Source organism: Pogona vitticeps, chromosome 2 (genome assembly GCF_051106095.1).
Source record: "Pogona vitticeps strain Pit_001003342236 chromosome 2, PviZW2.1, whole genome shotgun sequence".
Lineage (NCBI taxonomy): Eukaryota > Metazoa > Chordata > Lepidosauria > Squamata > Agamidae > Pogona > Pogona vitticeps.
Genome location: NC_135784.1, coordinates 35,653,868 through 35,670,796, shown reverse-complemented (window position 1 = coordinate 35,670,796; position 16,929 = coordinate 35,653,868).

The following is a 16,929-nucleotide window of genomic DNA, read 5'->3' as shown; positions in this document are numbered from 1 at the left end:
GACATCTCTGTATGTGATTGACTTCTTTGCTCTCTCTCTCTCTCTCTCTCTAAAACTAATTGCTTTCTTAATTACTTGTGATCACCTAAACTATCAGCCTTCTCATTTCGTGACCACTACACTCATGTAGTGGAGATATGGGATTGTGTATTAATGCAATCTACAAGTTAGGCAGGAATATGTAAAGACTGTGGGACATAAATACCCTTATCCTATAAAAAGACTAGTATAATGTAACCAAAAGACCAAGAAAGGAATCAGGCAGAAAATAAAGCAGCACAGAGGCAACACACAGAGATTGTGGACTTCCCTACATAGATGCAAATTGGCACATGGCTGGCTTGGCTTGTTAAATAATGTGTGTGTGTGTGTGTTTGGATACGCTTGCAACTTCAGTTCTGTCTTCATATATTTTCAGCATTTATGCTTAAAGCTTTGTTCATGGCTATACGAATGGCTTGCCTGTGACTTCTCAAAAGTTACATTTTCAATACTTCTAAATTATTAATTTTTATTTTTGTGTATGTGTGTGTGCATAGAAGCAATGTAGAGGAATAAAGCTTATGGAAATATACAAGCTAATGTTACCTGGAATTATTTCACAATTTATTTCTTGATACGCAGATGAACTTTGAAATGACTGAAAATATCATCTGATTTCAAACTAGAATTGAATCTTTCAGGGATAAATGTGATGGACCACCACAGACTCAAACTAGCAAAATGAATTTTAGTCTTATAGTTGTAGTTTTAGAAAAGGTAGCTGAGTTGGTCTGTGCTAGCATATCAGGTAAAAAACAAAAGAAAAATATATAATAAATAATAAACATTTATCTGAAGAAGTGGGCTTGCCCACATTAAAATATAGCAGTTAGTATTTAAAGTTCCACAACATTGTAGTTTTATAGTGCTCTGAAGGTTTTGTTCAAGTGTCATACATTTGATCTTGACAATGATTGAAACTCATCCAAAAAGCCACCGTTACCCACCCTGTTGTAGACTGAGGGCTGCACATTGTCCACCTTTGATTCCGATGGAGTCATGTTTCTCCTCACAATGAGCCATCCAAGAAGCTACAATGAGGGAAGAGTTCATATAACTGCCAAAAAGACAGCTCGCTCGCTCGCTCGCTCGCTCGCTCGCTCGCTCGCTCGCTCGCTCGCTCGCTCTATCTATCTATCTATCTATCTATCTATCGAAAGAAAGAAAGAAAGAAAGAAAGAAAGAAAGAAAGAAAGAAAGAAAGAGAGAAAGAAAAGGAAGGAAGGAAGGAAGGAAGGAAGGAAGGAAGGAAGGAAGGAAGGAAGGAAGGAAGGAAGGAAGGAAGGAAGGAAGGAAGGAAGGAAGGAAGGAAGGAAGGAAGGAAGAAAGAAAGAAAGAAAGAAAGAAAGAAAGAAAGAAAGAAAGAAAGAAAGAAAGAAAGAAAGAAAGAAAGAAAGAAAGAAAGAAAGAAAAAGCAAGCAAGCAAGCAAGCAAGCAAGCCAGCCTAAGGTTTATTAAATGGCTGAGGTTTATAAAATGATTGTTCATGATGTCAATAAATGTTGATATCGTATGTCCAGACACCATATAACAACAACAGAGAGAAAAATGAGTGAGGGAAATCATTGCAAGGTCAAGTAACAAGCCCATCCAACATGAGATATCATCAACCAGAGAGAGTGCTCTAGTTCCTTAGACATATGAAATATTTTGGCATGTTTGAGAAAGGGGATTGTAAAATAAATCTATTGCCCTTTAAGGTGGCAAAATATTTTTGTTTTTGTTTTGTTTTTGTTAGGCATGCCAAGGCAGTGGGGCACCCATCACCACCATTCCCTATTACAGGATGAGTCACACCAGCTAGTTAATCGTGTTGAGAAGCTCTGAAGACAAATCGTAATGGCTGAAATCCTCTCCCACAGCTACCCAGATGGTATAACTTGGGGAGACAAATTGCCCCATGTTAAGATACCACCACTGTAGAGTTCATCAATTGCACACTGAGTCATGTAATTCAGTTTCAACTGATAACATCTACAGTGATTTCTTAAGTTGTGGCAATTCACCTCTAAAAGTTACACTGTTTGTGCCAAACCAGCATAACTACGTAAGAGAGTTTTAAAGAGCAGTTTACAAGGAAACAGCTGCCACAACAAGACATGAGGTATCCAGCTTTACTCTTGATAGATTGGATTATGATTAGATATTAGATTTGCATAGGGGCTTCCATATGACAAATTGTTTCAAGGATTCCCCACCCACTGAGGGAGGATTAAGAATGTGTTTAAGTATTGGCTTTGATTCCTAGAATCTAAACCATAATTCAACTGCTATTTTGGCACCTACATAAATTCAGTTGTCTTAAAGCACCAATTAATCATTCAGGAAACATACAGGCATTGTGAAATATATTAACTAAGGAGACTTTGTAATGAAAGAGCCCATCCACTCCACCCCATTCCCTACCTTTGCATAGAATCCAATCTCTCTGCTCAGAGACTCCTGTTTATCTGCAGTATTTGGAAAGCTATATAGTACGTTGAATGGTTTAAATATAAGTTCCTTACCATTATGGTACACTTTTTAAAAAGAGTGGTCCTGATGCTCCCATTTGGTTTCCCACTGCTCCAAAATAACTAAAGAGAATTTAAAATAATAATAATAAAAACGAAATGCTACACATCCCTGGTCTGTGCTACAAAATGGTTCCACGGCTGCCCACTTTTCACTGTCTTAACGTTCACAATAGAGCACAAGGTAGCACTGGAACCACGTGATCTGCTTCCTCTACTGTTTAGTGGGGACTTTGAAATTGTAAAAGTAAAAAAAATGGCAGCTACACCGCAAAAAAAGAGAGTTACCACTTGTCTCATTAAGTTACAACAGCTTAATAATGCCTTCATTTTTGGAAAAAGGAATTAAATGCAAATCACTGGTTAATAGTAATGAATCACTGCCTAGCTGTGAACTGCAGAGCTGGAAGAGACCCTAAGGACCATCAAGTCCAGCCCATGTCAAGGAGGCACAGAGTGGGTGTTCGATTCCCCACTATGTTTCCTAGTTGTAATTACTGTATCTCTAATTCCCAGCTCTGAGAATCCCATTTTATACTACACTGAGGTCTTTGATGAGAGAGAGGTGGGATAAAAATATTCTAAGTGAATTGTCAACAGTCATTTGGGCTTTGAGGATTTTAACATATTCTGCGAAGAGGAAGGCAAAGGAGGAGCTGGTTCTTTACCTCAAGCAGAAGGCTTACGTCCAACAAGCTAGCACTGGCCTTTTATACCAGTGGTCCCCAACCTTGGGCCTCCAGATGTTCTTGGACTACAACTCCCAGAAGCCTTCAGCACCACCTCTGATGGCCAGGATTTCTGGGAGTTGAAGTCCAAGAACATCTGGAGGCCCAAGGTTGGGGACCAATGTTTTATACCCTAGGTCTCCCCTCCATGCTAGAAACTGGAATCAGGGAAGGGCAAAGAATGAGAGCAGATGTTCCTCTTTTCCCTTCATCCTTGAAACTCTCTCTCTCTCTCTCTCTCTGTGAGGCTCCCAAGGTGGAAGCCATGGTTGGAGTGCCGCTGCTCTTGAAGAATAGCAGCCAGACCCAGACTTCCCCCCCACCATCCCCACCGCGACGGGAGGAGAAAGGAGTGGAAACCCCTGACTGGGGAGCAGAGTGCGGCGGAACCCTCACCCTAAGCAAAGGAGTAGATACCCGGGACTTAGAAGAGGACATGAAGGGGTTAAGAATTGCCCGCGAAACGGGACGGTTTCAGGCGGGAAAGAGGGGGGAGGAGATAGAGGCGGGGATGGGAGATATAAGGGGAAGACCGAGGGATATTCCAGGTGGTTGGGAGTGGGTGTGGATGGAGGATCCGTGGACCCACAAGTGGGAACAAGTCCGAGTACCCCATGAAGAGGCAGAGAGACGCCGTCAACTAGGGTTGAAGCCCCGTCCGTCTTACTGGGGTGAGACGGAGGCGAAAGAGTGGCGGAGGAAACTGCGGGAGGAGAGGGAGGCGGTGGCCAGAGAGCTGGAGAGGAAGCGCCAATGGCACATCACCGAACTGAGGAAGCTGGGGGGTTACCCGGCCCCTGGGGCTACACAATAGAAGACGGATCCTCCTGGGACGGCTGGAGTGGAGACGAGGAGACCCTACCCCTGATATCCCTGGAAGAAGAAGTGAACCCTGGACCGGGACCTGTGCCGCCTTCAACAGGACCCTGGAACCCAGAGAACTCTAACCCTTTTGTACATAGTTTATGGACCCCTCCCAAGTCGAACCTTGGTCTCCAAACGTCCCTGAACCCTTTCATGGGGGTAGTTACTGATGATGTTAAAGTAGAAATAAATACGTTGCCGTTTGACTTTCCTCAAGAGTCTCGTCCGTTTATTGAAGAGAGGACAGCCCACACTCACGAACCCTCACACTCTCTCTCTCTCTCTCTCTCTCTCTCTCACACTCACACTCACACACACACACACACACACACACACACACACACACACACACACACACACACCTTCAAGAGGTACAAAGGCCTGTTTGCATAACTAGCAAGTACATTCTTATCAGCTTGCCCTTAAGGATTACAGCAAAAATGTCAGGATAACTGACATGAATTAGTGAAAGTGAGGAATGTAACACTTTTGGGCTTGACCTAAGCAGTGATGTGAAGGAATGGGAAATTTAAAATTTTGTCCAATATTCATAATTAGTACTGTTTAGATGACAGACTTAACACAAGGTCTAATCCTGGCAGGGCCTTGTCAACAAGATTTGAAGGTAGCTGGCAGGGGGAACAGTTCATTTGTGTAGAAATATAACATACCTTTATCAACCATTAATAGATGGATGCAGAATATAAATCATAGCAGAGAAAAGCTTAAAATAATGTTCTTCTCTGTTGCAGAGGCTTCTGAACCTATCATGAGGGAGCTCCGGAGGCTGAAGATATTCAGGCACTATGACCCACTTAGCCATGAGGTGGAAGCCAGGGCAGGTCTGTAGATTATAACGTTCTCTAATGTTCCCAGGCAGCTGGCTGGAGAGCTCAGTGAGAAGGCAATGGTAAACTACTTCTGAGTACTCTGTACCTAGCAAACTCTGCAAAAGGGTGACCATAAGTCAAAATTGACTTGACACCACAAAATTTTTTTTTGGGGGGGGGAAGTTTTCAGAAGCAGCCAGAAGAAAGAGAGTCAAAACAGCCAGAACAAAATGGATTCTTCCATTTAAAGTGACCTGAAAGGAGGCAAAGAGGGAAAAGCTTTTATGGGTCTGGCTAGATACGCGGCTGAACAACTTCATTTACAGTCATGCCCCGCTTAACGATTACCTCACATTATGACAAATCTGCTTCACGATGATGTTTTTGGACCAAAACGATGGTCTAAATGGGGTTTTTCCGCTTTGCGAAGATCGGTTCCCTGCTTCAGGAACCGATTCTTCGCATTACAACGATCAAAACAGCTGATCATCGGGTTTTCAAAATGCCACTGGGTGCTCAAAGTTGCTCCCCACTGTGCTTAGGGACAGATTCCTCGCTATACAGGCAGCGAAATGGCCACCATATGGAGGATCTTCACTGGACGGTGAGTTTTTAGCCCATTGGAATGCATTAACCAGGTTTTAATGCGTTTCAATGGGTTTTTTACTTTCACTTTACAACATTTTCGCTCTACAGCAATTTTGCTGGAACGAATTAACATCATTAAGTGAGGCACCACTGTATTTGTACATATACTTACCTTTTCATGGCAGCCCCCCTGCCCTGTGTAGCCACTACAGAAGGTGCCAGGCCATACCAGGGATTCTCCAAGCAGAGCCAGAAAAGCATTCTGCCCGAAACCCTGAGGTATCCTTGCTAGTCATGTTTTTTTGGAAGCACCTTCTGGAGCATCTCCTCTTTGCACCTGTCTTCACTCATACAAAACACCAAGGAAGAGGCTTTTGGAAGTAAGAGTAGCCTATATCTGCTTTCACTGGCTATCCTCCCCACCCTCGAAAGTAACAATGATTTACCATTTCCTCATTTCTCACCCTCAGTTTCCCTTTCTAACTTTCAAGCTGTTAACATCTTTTCTTGATGGTGGGTATTGTCCCCCACCTCTTTGAGCCATGTACTCTGGACATGAGAAATGGTCTTTTCTATCTAATTTCAGGATAGGCTTTCCTATCAAATATATTCTCTAAAAAAATCACAACTCCTCAGTAATCTTTTATTTGAAGCTTGACTTTTACCTGGCTTATTGCTTTACAGCATGCAGCAATAAAGTGGTTTTAAAAGCCCACGGGAAACACGGTTGCTCTTTACTCTGCTAAGAAAGGACCTCCTAACAGAAATTTCCCAAACAGATTTTATATTCTGAATCAATCATTATAACACAGTCGGCAACACTGGGCTAGATGGATCAACAGTGTGACTCAATTTGCTGTCCTCTGAAGATGCCAGCCACAGAGACTGGTGAAACGTCAGGAAGAACAACCTTCAGAACACGGCCAAAGAGCCCGAAAAACCCACAACAACCATTAGATCCCGGCCGTGAAAGCCTTCGCAAATACATTGAAAGGAACTTCCTCTGTTCCTAATGGATAAGATCCTGAACATTACCTGGTTGTATCTCACCCCACCTGCCAGCCATTACTTTTTTTAAAATTTGCTACCCCCTTGCTCCTTCAGTTTCCTTACAGAAGCCCAGGTTGTAGCTAGAAGATATAACAAACGCAGGCTAAACAAGGAAGAAAGAAGAGGCTGTGAGGGAGCATGTGATTAAAAAAAATACTGGACTGGAAGAGAATTTGTGTGGGAATGGTATTCCTCCACAGGTGTGTGGTGTGTCCTTTGCAAGATGTGGTTTGATATGCCCACAAAATATATGTGGAGAAGATGAATGCATTAGAGTCCAAATGGGGACAGGAAATAGGAATGAGAGGGATGAAAGCAGATCAGTTGATAGAAAATCCTATACATCTGTTAAGCAGCCAGTGAGGAAAAAGATGTTGGGTTGTTATTACTTGCATCTGTTGTGGAAAAAAGAGAGAGAGAAACACTGTCAGGGTCAGACTAGACAGCCGTAGCACATTGCTGGCAACTTTGCTCTCTGAAATGTGAAATATATCTGTTGATCATAGGACATGATTTTCTCACTTACCAATCTTGCAGCGAATGCGAATTGCTTTGTGTTTGGTCACTGTAAGATGTGGGCTTAATTTGGAAGCCTGATTACGGAACCACATTCTTCGTGTATGACTGGAAATACACGTTATCTTTTACATCTAGTTTGAACGTCGGAGAGCTGTTGAAGTCATTTGAGTTACGGACTTCGCAATCCTAGGAACAGGACTCTTTACATGGTAACATCTATTGCTTCACTCACTTCAAAATGTAAGCCAGTTCTGCTGCATGGGAGTGGGGGGCTTCCTGTTTATATTGCTGGGTGAGGTTCTAGAAAGTTTGAATTGTAAATACTTTCTTTACAAAGAGCATCTTTTCCAATCTCAGAATATGCCGAGCTTAGCAAAATGGCAAGGGGGTGAAAGCTGTATATTGTGTACTACATTGTATGGAATGGGATTGTTTATGATGACTCAACAAGCTTCTCCTCAGCTACTTTTTATTCACATATCTAAGTTACTGGAAAAATACAGAAATATACATACACAAAAAGAGAGAAAGAGAGTGACAAGTTTTCTTATATATGACGCATATTAATCATTACCTGGCTGGGCCTGTAAGGGGATAGCTGTGAAATAACCTTCAGTTATATCTAGAGATGAGTGTATTTGTATTAGTACAGTATATGAATACAGTGGGGTCTTGACTTGAGAACTTAATCCGTATTGGAAGGCGGTTCTCAAGTCAAAAAGTCTGTATGTCAAGTCTCCATTGACCTGCAGTGCATTGAAAATCGATTAATCCTGTAACAGGCCGTTTTTGTTCCATTTTGGTTTTTTTCTGGTCTGTAAGTCAATTCTCAGGCTGCAAGTCAAACCTAAATTTTGCGGCCACAGAAGTCTGTAACTCAAAAAGTCTGTAAGTCAAGCCATCTGTAAGTCAAGGGTCCACTGTATCCCCACACAGGTGGAAATAACGGGGCCAGACTGTCCACTCATGATTTTGCCATTACCGCTGGCTCCGCAGAGGCTTCCTATCGGGCTGTTCTCCACAATGGATAGCCACTCTCCAACCTAGCAGAAAGGCTTGTCATCCCACCTCCTGCCAGGACTGGGTAGTCGACTGTGGACAAGGGCGTGTTAGGAAGCTTCTGTGGAGCCAATGGCAGTAGTGAAATTGTGAGTGGACCGCCCAGCCCCATGGGGCCGGACCCTCATTATTTCCACATGTGCGGGGATATTCGTATACAAATATGAATACAGTGGTGCCTCACATAACGGGCGCCCCATTTAATGACAAATCCACATAGTGACGATGTTTTTGCGATCGCTTTTGCGATCGCATAATGATGTTTCCTATGGGGGAAAATCGCTTTGCGATGATCGGTAAGCTGTTTCGCTTACCGATTTTCACATAACAATGTTTTCCCCCAGCTGATCAGCAGTTCCAAAATGGCCGCCGGGTAAAACAGGGACGGATTCCTCGCTTACCGGGCAGCTAAAATGGCCGCCGTATGGAGGATTTTTGCTTAAAAGGTAAGTTTTAAGCCCATAGGAACGCATTGAAGGGGTTTCAATGCATTCCTATGGGCTTTTTAATTTCGCATAGCGACGAATCCGTATAGTGACGATTTTTTGCTGCACGAATTATCATTGCTATGCGTGGCACCACTGTACCCACATCTCTAGATATATCTCTTGCCACGATTGCAGGTATCTGCACCTGGAAGCTGGGCGGAGGATCTTGCAAACAAGTTTTTCAGGGATGTGATGGAGTTGTTATTTTCCTTACTCCCACATCTGGAGTGAGGAAAAGTGAATGAGTGTTCTGGAGCAGGTTTCGAATATAATATGCAATGGCAATAACAAACAAACTGTAGTGTGGCAACACAATGAGATGATGTAAACATATAATGTGATTTTAAAAAAAACCTTTGTCCCCATTCAAGGCACATACGGAAGAGGCGAATTTTGTAATCATAGAACTATGGAATCGGAGGGGACCTATAAGGCATTTGGGTCCAACTCCCTGCTCAATGCAGGAATCCAAATCAAAGTACGTCTGACAGATGGTTGTCCAATTTTCTCTTGAATGCCTCCAGCATTGAACGCTCACCACCTCTTGAGGTAATTGGTTCCATTGTCATACTGCTCTAACAGTTAAGAGGTTTTTCCTGATATTCAGACAAAATCTGGCTTCCTGTAACTTGAGCCCATTATGTGTCCTACACTCTGGTATGATCAAGCCCTCCTCTGTATGACTATATTTCAAGTATTTGAAAAGTGCTAACATATCTCCTCTTGGTCTTCTGTTCTCAAAGCTAAACATTCAGTTCAAACATTTCAGTCTTTCCTCATAGGGCTTGGTTTCCAATCCCTTGACCATCCTCATTGCCCTGTTCTGAATTTGTTCCAGTTCGTCAGCATCCTTCTTAAAGTGCAGTGTGCAGAATGGGACACAATGTTCAAGATTAGGCCTAAGCAGTGCCGAATTTGGATTTGGAGGCTTTGCATTTGTCAATCCAGCCTAAAATAGCATTTACCTTTTTTGCAGTCACATCACACTGTTGGCTCAAATTCAGCTTGTGATCTGCAACACTTCCAAGATCCAAGTAAGCAATCTTGTGCAACTCTGTTCATGTTGAAACCAATTTTCTTTTGCAGGGCAAGGGGATTTCGTTTGTTTTGGAGTGTTCTTCTTGAGGTTGGACGCAGAGTAGCTTCAGATCAAGAAGTGCCTCACCACTAATTTTTGAATAATGCTACTTCTGAAGTTGTCCTTTCATTCTTTTGAGCAGAAACTCAACACATACCAGTTTGGACAAGTTTGCTTATATAACAGCCTCTTTCCACCAGGAACAGATGAACAAGAACTGATGAAGAGATTCAACATTTATAGGTAGAACAGGGACTATAGTAAAACAGAAGGAGCCCTTTGTTATTCAGGAGGCAATCTGCAGAGCCTCTGGGGTCCTCTGGATCCTTGGTTGTTGAGTCAACTCTGCTTGCCCCTTCCCCACCTCTCCTCTTCCCAACCCCCTTGCTTTCCTTCAACTATTATATCTTCAACTTTTCCCTCTTTTGTGCCTCCATTTGGTGGATGTGCTATTCCATTTTAACATCTGCAATTAAATGGCACTTCTGCATATGTGCATAGGGACCATGTTTAAAAATAGAAAGGGGCCAGGAGAGGGACATGGCATTCTCACATGTGAAGCTGCACCCAGCTCCCCAAATGCCTATGACAGCAGTGGGCATGCCCCCCCCACAATTGGTTGAAACAAAGAAAAAGGTGCTGCAACTTTAGTTTGTGCTATGACCAATTTTGCACTTCTTTACCTTGGCTCAACAATCTCTGACACTCTCTCCCTAGATGTCGAGCTGGATAAATGCATTGGGAAAGCAGCTACCATGTTCTCTAGACTCACAAAGAGAGTATGGCTGAATAAGAAGCTGACGGCATAAACCAAAATCCAGGTCTATAGAGCCTGTGTCCTGAGCACACTCCTGTACTGCAGTGAGTCCTGGACCCTTTGTGCACGGCAGGAGAGGAAGCTGAACACCTTCCATATGCGTTGCCTCCGACACATTTTTTATATCACCTGGCAGGACAAAGTTACAAATAGAGTAGTCCTAGATTGAGCTGGAATTTCCAGCATGTATACATTACTGAAGCAGCGACGTCTACGTTGGCTTGGGCACGTCGTGAGAATGGCTGATGGTCGGATTCCAAAGGATCTCCTGTATGGAGAATTAGTGCAGGGAAATCGCCCCAGAGGGAGACCACAGCTGCGATATAAGGACATCTGCAAGCGGGATCTGAAGGCCTTAGGAATAGACCTCGACAAATGGGAAACTCTGACATCTGAGCGTTCAGCCTGGAGGCAGGCACTGCATGACGGCCTCTCCCAATTTGAAGAGACCCTTGTCCAGCAGGCCGAGGCAAAGAGGAAGTCACAAAAGCAGCAAAATCAGGGAGCCGGACAGGGGACAGATTGGATTTGTCTTCAGTGTGGAAGAGATTGTCACTCTCGAATTGGCCTTTTCAGCCACACTAGACGCTGTTCCAAGTCCTCGATACAGAGCACGTTACCATAGTCTCTCGAGACTGAAGGATGCCTAGTAATAATAAATAAAGACCCACCACAAAATATTTCTTCTGGATTATTATAAATGTGAAGTTCCAGTCTCTGTGGAACGCATATATTTATTTCCCTTGATTCATGACACCAATGCACACGTAACCTGTCTTACTAGGCCATGGAAACGCAGAGCAGTTGAAAAAATGAATGTTATCGTCCTGCTTAACCCATCAGTACAGAATCTACAGGAAAATTATGGCCCTACAGCTTACCTCTGCTAATCATAGGGATAATGTCTTTCTTAGAGATGTTGCCCAGATCATAACATTAGATGAAGAATAGGTTTAATGATCTGAGAGGGACTGCGCCACAACGAGGGCTCTAATCACCTACAGCCTCTAGGTAAAACTCATAATTTGGCTTGAGTTTGACTGTCTTAACTTTCTGCATCACCAGAATGTAATCTCCGTCATATGCTATAGAGATATTTTCTCTGTGCCCCTGTTCTGTGCCACCACAGCAGTAAGGGAGTATTGAAAAAGACAACGAGCAATTCCTTGCCTTCCAACCAGCACTCCAGTTGGTGGAAACACAGAAAAAAAAATATTACAACACAGCACACTGATATTGGCAATACTTCTTAACTTCACTGATGTCACAATATCTGTTTTAAAGGTGTACAAACACACAGAGTCAAGACACAAAGCCATGTATTTGGACTTCTTGTTTTTTGTTTTTTTACAACTACCAATTTTTCAGCCATTTACCCCACAGGTTCTTAACCTGTGGTCTCTGGAACCCCGGGGTCCTCACAGGGAGTGTACGAAAGCTTGAAGAAATGTTTTGATCTTTCGCAGTTAAAATAGAAAGAATGAATGAATGAAATCAAGAAAGAAAAAAGAAACGTAGAACAAAATCTTAATTTCCCCTTGCTTGTTTGTATAAAACCTGGCTTTTCTGGCCTACCGCCACCATGAAAAACAAACAAAAGTAAGTATCGTTTATGAAAATAACTATTTGCTAGCAAATAACTTTGATATTTTTGCACACTGTGAGAACATGCAAGTGAATGATGTTGAGTGGCTGAGAGACAGAAAGTGACTTTTCTTGCTACTACACAGTCAGAAGCTGTGGGAAGAGAGAGTCGGAGTCAGTCAGTGTCAGCGTGAGCGAGTGTTCAGATGGACTTTGGGATCGTGTTTCTTCTACAGTATTTCTGCTAATAGAACTGTTTGGTTATTCTTGGGTAAAGTGACTTTTCTATATTATTGCAGTGAATTTCATAACAATACATTTTGATTGGGCCTCAGAATGGATCACTGGCTGAATCTGAAACATAAAAAAAAACTGATGCTTTTAATGAGGGTGCATCCTGTTCAAAGCAAAATGAAGCTTCTTCCAGTCATCTTTAAAAGCGTTGCCATTATAGCAAGGGATATCTGTTGATGTTCATGAGAAACTTTAAATAAATATTTGATGCACTTTAGGGATTTAATTCTTGAGTTAAGTCTTGGTGGTCCGTGGCCACCAAAAATATTTAAAGAGGATCCGTGGTAAAGAAAAGGTTAAAAACTGCTGGTCTAGCCTGACAAGTACTTGAACCCTTCCACCACTTACGTGCCACTTCTATAGCATTTTAATGTTCTCAGAAAAGATATTATTTATTTATTTATTTATTTATTTTATTTACAATATTTTTTAGCCGCACCACTGTTTGGTTTGGTTTGGTAGAAGTGCTTGTTCAGGTTATTCCATAATGTCAAAAACCAAAGTCATTCATAGGGTCGAACTGAGCTGTACTACATTTTAAAAACAGATGCAAAATATTTATCATACTTTATCCTTTTTCTTTTACTTTGCATCTTGCACTTGCTATAGGTTTTTTTTTTCCAACTCTGTGATCGGATTGGTCATTGGAAGGTAAACACAGACATAATTCACAAGTCAGATTGCTAGATTATGTATTTCTGGGGAAATCAATGGCAGAAAGAAAAAATAAGTTAACCCCATGAAATACACACTTTACTTAGACTTCAACTTGATCTTGAGCTATACTGTAACCTGGTGCTTATTATCACATATGCTCCAAACAGCAAGAGCTCAATGTAATTTTGCATGAAGGCCCCATGAATCCAAACACTTGATGCTTGCTGATAATCTCTAGAAAACCCTCTTTTCTGTAGGCCTAGTACCAATTAGGTAGTGTATGCCCTTGTGATGTCCAGTGTTTATAGACTTTTGTGTGAACAGAAAGAAAGCAGACAGTTGCAATAATGGAATGTGTAGATTTTTTTTCTGATTGTAACCCTCTAAAATAGAATCAATACAACAAATCAAACCATAGTCTCTATGATTGCTAGAAAGAAAGAAAAAAGAATAGTTGCACCTCACCTCTTGACTGGTGGCATTAGGACCTTTTCCTTTGGACAGTACAGAAAGTCTTGTGAATTTTGCCAGGGGTGGGTGGACAGTCATATTACATGGACAAGTCTTGCAGCTTTTCTGTAGTTTTGCTTATTTCCTGTACCTTTTTTGTAGTGCATTTGTATATAGACAGAAATGTGCATTTGTATATAGACAGAAACCTTAATTGTCAGTCAGTTATACCAATATTTATATTCTGGTAACTCCTATTAAGTAAGACTGGAATGTCTGGTGATACTTAACTGGAGTAAGAGACAAGTGTTTTGAAATTATAATTAAGCATTAGCTCTATCCGTAAAGCCTTGTGTCTTGAGTCATTCTCAATGGCCACATCTGAAAAGAGATACCATCCTTAGCTGATGGTGAGTACGTTTCTGAATTGCCTTTTAACTGAAATAAAATTTGTGATGTTTCAGAAGGTTGCTTGAGATATAGGGCCTTTTTCTGATTGCTTTAAACTCCCTCAGAGTGGTTATGTATCCAGATAAATAGTTGAGTTTTGCAGATCGAGTAGGTAGAGGTAATACTATTTTAACTTTCTTTTCCTTTAGTCGCATGTGTTGTATAGGAGAATATTTTGACGTGCACTGTTACTCTATCGGGGTGTCCACTATTTGTATGTAATCTCTATTGGATTGGAATTGCCTTCCTTCATCTCTTGCCAACGACTAGAAGACCACACATTGAAAAGTGAGAGAATTCAGTTGCTTTATTTTTGAGCACAAGTAACATTTTAGGTGTTAAAATCAGAAAATGATTTTAACTTTGATGCTTTAAGAATTTTAAAAGTTTGATATTTAAGAAAAGATTTTTTGTTGATGTGGAAATATCCTTGAAAATGTTTGTGGAAAGCTGGTGCATAGATTTTGCTAGTATGTTGGTTATGGGACCCAAATAGGTATGTTTTATTTATCTATCTATATATCTATTAGATTTATATACCACCCACCTAGATTTTATGTCAAAACGTTTAGATGCACAGTATATTTAGAAAGAGATTGTGATGCATCACAGAAGGCTTTGGGAAATACTCACTGCTTTACATTGTAGCCAAGTGTCATTTCTTCAGTGTTGTCACATGAAAAGATATATTAAAATATTTATGAAATGTGAGGGGGTTACTCCTGTGATATACTGTATTTAAAGTATTTTGGTGGGGAAATATCCTATGCATTATTTTTTAAAAAATGACTTCAGGAGAGGCTAGTGGTCAAAATTCACTGACCAAAATCCTCTTACTAATTTCCACTTGCGTAAAGGATGTAATGCAAACCTTTGTAGCAAATTGCTACTCATCACTGAGCTGGCAGTTGTTTTCCATTGGGGTACATACTCAAAGAGCAGGTCATTAATGTAAGGTTTGTCTTTTCTACCGAGACTTATGCAATGTCCTTTAATGCAAGCATAAATTGACGACAGGATTCTGGCATTTGGGAATTAAAGATAGTATTGCTAGGTGTTTGCCCATATTACCATTTTTTTCTTAGGAGAGAATGTAGTAATTCTTCAGAGTGTTACTAAAAAACAAATCCTTGTACCTTAGCATTCAGCCAATATTATGAGAATAGTATGGCCCTCACAGTATTACTCCCCATGTTGCTTTGGAGGACAGTTTAAAATAGTCAGGGAACATTTTAACAGTGGACTGTAGTTTAATGCCTTTCCCTTTCCCCTTCATGTCCCATTGTATTCTCTTCAACTTTTGTCTAATTCTTTTTGCATGCAGGCGGCAAAAAAAGACTCAGCCAGTATGGAATCTTCATCTGTCAAGATTCTTTCAAGGATCTTAAGTTTCCTCATCGGTGTCTTAATGTTCATTGCATTCACAATATTCCACCTGGGGCCCTCACAAAAGATATTCAGGATTATGATCTGGTAAGAACATGCTTAAGAAACTATATGACACATGTACATAAACTGAGATCCTCCTGATGTTTGATATTACAGTTCCTCTCAAGCCCAGGGCAAAATGGTTAGTAGTCAGGGATTATGGGAGGCATTGTCCAAAACAAATATGCCATGTGGCTCTAAACTTGCCTCTCTCTGGCATACATGACGTGGCTTTGGTGACATACATGGCATTTTAACCATGAAATAATGTTACCATCTGTGGAGGCTGGCCCACTAATGAAAGAAAGGCATCTAGCAAAAGTAATAAAAGATCACAGCTTCGGGATCTGTACTTCCAGTGAGCACTCAGGGTTGATTTCTTTCAGAATTGATAGTTTTGTTCTCATTGCAGTCCAGGGGACTCTCAAGAGTTTCCTCCAGGACCACAATTCAAAAGCATAAATTCTTCGGTCATCAGCCTTATTTATAGTCCAGCTCTCACTTCCATACATTGCTACTGGAAAAACCATAGCTTTGACTATGCGGAACTTTGTCGGCAAGGCGATGTCTCTGCTTTTTAAGATGCTGTCTTGGTTTGTCATCACTTTCCTCCCAAGAAGCAGGTGTCTCTTAATTTTGTGGCTGCTGTCACCATCTGCAGTGATCATAGAGCCCAAGAAAGTACTGTAAAGTCTGTCCCTGCCTTTACATCTTCCCTTTCTATTTGCCAGGAGGTGATGGGTCCAGAGGCCATGATCTCTGTTTTTTTGATGTTGAGCTTCAGACTAATTTTGCGCTCTTCTCTTTCACCCTCATTACAAGGTTCTTTAATTCCTCCCCACTTTCTGCCATCAGAATATCATCTGCATATCTGAGGTTGTTGATATTTCTTCCGGCAATTTTAATTCCGGTTTGGGATTCCTCCAGTCCTGCCTTTCGCATGATGTATTCTGCATATAAATTAAATAAGCAGGGGTACAATATAGAGCCTTGTCATATTCCTTTCCCAAATTTGAACCAATCAGTTGTTCCATATCCAGTTCTAACTGTTGCTTCCTGTCCTACATATAGGTTTTTCAGGAGATAGATAAGGTGGTCAGGCACTCCCATTTCTTCAAGGACTTGCCATAGTTTGTTGTGGTCCACAAAGTCAAAAGCTTTTGCATAGTCAATGAAGCAGAAGTAGATGTTTTTCTGGAACTCTCTGGCTTTCTCCATCATCCAGCGCATGTTAGCAATTTGGTCTCTAGTTCCTCTGCCCCTTAGAATTCCAGCTTGTACTTCTGGGAGTTCTCAGTCCATATACTGCTGAAGCGTACCTTGTAGGATTTTGAGCATAACCTTGCTGGCGTGTGAGATGAGTGTAATTGTACAGTAGTTGGAACATTCTTTGGCACTACCCTTCTTTGGAATTGAGATGTAGACTGATCTTTTCCAATCCTCTGGCGACTGAATTATACCCATGTCACAGACAGGCTATCCTAATGTTA